Source organism: Leuciscus leuciscus, assembly GCF_965113295.1.
Source record: "Leuciscus leuciscus genome assembly, chromosome: 17".
NCBI classification, from domain to species: Eukaryota; Metazoa; Chordata; class Actinopteri; order Cypriniformes; family Leuciscidae; genus Leuciscus; species Leuciscus leuciscus.
Window position 1 is genome coordinate 18,445,429 of NC_138741.1, and position 2,906 is coordinate 18,448,334.

Below are 2,906 nucleotides of genomic sequence, written 5' to 3' on the forward strand. Positions count from 1 at the left end.
CCTAATATAACAAATAATATTTAACGATAAGCAGTGGCTTCTTAAAATGAATTAAAAACATAAAAAAGCAAAGCACACCTGATGCACATTTCTCTGATCTTCATTTTCTAGATCTAGAGTTTAATAAGAACCTTGCTGTAGCCTATTTTTGTGTGATTAATCAAGAGAAAGTACTTCACCACCATATCTTACTCCGACCAAAGTGACTTAAACGCACCTGCCGTCGTAAACGACGTCCCACCTCGTAAATACGAACTTTCCAGGAGGACTTGAATTTACCAAAAGCCACTAAATGACTGGAGCAGATTTTAAACACTGACATCGACTGAACGCAACTGTCTCTCGGCGCGTTTGGGCATGATCAGTCGGCTAAGTAGGCCTATCAAATTACATTCATAATCGGCTTTACAGTCGTAAAATGTTGTGTTCCCAGGTTAAGAGTTTTTTTTTAAGGCGAGAATGTTGTTATTAAGACCTCAAATATGTGACTAATGTATAATCATAGTGCCTATTTTACAATCTGATTAGACGCTTTCGCAGACGCGAGCTCCAGGCTTTTAGCGGCCTTTCGCCCTTATAACTTACCCGCAGAGAACAGCGTCATGTCGGCCAGTCTTTCGAGAATTTGCCGCTGGCTCTTATAGATAGTGGTTAAATATGATATGAAATATGATATTTGGGGTATATCACTCGGGCAATCTTTGGTCTAATCTATTACTATAGCAAATCGATTTTGGTTGAGGGGAAAATTAATTGTCATAGCTTAAGGCTACATTCCACTTAAATCCTGTAACAGTTAAGTACTTGCTTGTACGTTTGACTTAATTGTTTGCATGTGTTTATTTCCTATTGTCTTTTATAATGGATATTGTTGTTAATTTAAATATTGTTGTTCAATAAATATTATCTTAAATACATAATATGCCGTATTTGGCATTGAGAATGGGTCGTGATATGGATTTCAAGTGAAAGTTACATTATTTACGCCATTAGATGGCGGCAAAGACGGTCTTTATGAGTGAGTCAGAACAATGAAGTTGTTTTAGCGCGCTTTCCTCAGCGGACATTCAGACAGATTTTTTGGGATATAATATTATGGACATAGACCTGATGAAACAACGCTATATCAGATGCAGGTAATATGAAAATATTTTTATATAGTTTTAGTTAACAATAATAACCCTGCTTTAAATACTAGTTTACTATTCAGAATTCAGCTACTGTAAATGTGTAGGCTACATGCTAATTTTATAGGTGAATTGTGTCAATATTTAGGTGTGCACTGTACATGGCATCAGAACCCCACATAAGAGATTTTATTCTAAAAGGTCTTTATTGATTAATCAAATTACCTATTTTATTCCCCTTTTCTTCAAGGTTATCAGATGCTGCAATGCTTTTTTCATAATAAATGTGAAAGTAGGAAGATGAGTGAATAAGTGACATTACTAATTAAACATCAAGGAATACTATATTTCTTGTGTTTATGGTCTACAATAGGTGGCGCAATGTCAGTTATTACTGTATCAAGGTTTTAACCAGCTCTTATGGCCTGGCCCTGTGCCTAAAAAATCTCCATCAAAAACAAATAGTTAGATGGGAAACTTAGTGTTTTGCCACCTCCCTCAGGTTATTTTTTACTGTAAATATGAATACATTCACTATATTACTAGAAATTTAAATATTATAAGTAGGTCAACACACACCTAAAACAACAAAGGTTTAATCTTAAATATAATTTGCAAAGTATCAAAAATCAAAAAGTTGATAAGGTCATTGTATGTGTGAAAATGTTGCTGAAGATGTTTCATGGGTGTGGTTTAAAAAAAAATGTAAGTAGGCCTATTAATGCACTAAACCAGGGGTATTATAGATGCAGGAAACCCCACCCAGACTCTGTCAGCACAGTCAGGGACCCACCAAATAAAATGCTAGATCTTCTCAATAACAATTTTTAATAACTTAGGACCATTAACATCACTACATTATATGTTGCTTAATAATAGCATATCAACAATAATTTTAGCAGCAATTATTAAGCATTAATTACTTTTAACAGATCATTAGTTCAGTGGTTCTGCCAGGGGTCCTCAGCAAATTTCCAAGGGGCCTCAAAATCACTAAAATGCTGTTGTAATTATTGAATTAGTGTGATTTCTAAACCTGGAAAAGTCATATAAATGAATACAATCATAAAACGCCATGGCCATAGAACGACAATAATCATTATACATTTGATACATGTTACATAGTCATACCAAACGCTAAAATATATTATCGAGTAGAAATGGTGAATAAAACATTTTTTTAAAAAAGAGTCAAAAGTCAAACTGATAACCAATGCATTAGTTATGAAGTTATGAATTCATAGTGCAATGTGATATTTAAAGAGAATGCAATAAAATATATATATTTTATATAGGCCTATATATACCACTATATCATGGGGACCCTGGAGTACTTTTAGGGACCATCGACCTCGACAGACTCCGCTGTAAAAATCATCCACGAAAATATAGGTTACTCACTCTATTGCATATATGTGGGGGTGAGACCAGCGCTCTGCAAGGAACGAAACAATGTGCGCGCACGTGACCGCTCTGACAGGGAGAAGCACTGCGTACATCCTCACATTCATATCTTTCCGCCCTTCAACGTGAATGTCGTTTTATCACCATCGCGTTTTAGAAATGATCTAATTTCCCTTCCACACAGCGTGTTATACATGTTTCATTTTTTCCTTGGCTGATATTTTTTAAAACGACAGTTCGGGTCGCTTTTTTAAAACACTAAACGGCACGCGTCCGCGCACTATTTCGGCTCGTGGCGGTAAGATATGTTTTTTTTTTCTCTGGGTAAACGTGCCGGATCTACGTTCTTTTTTCCTCCGTGGGAAGCCATGATGG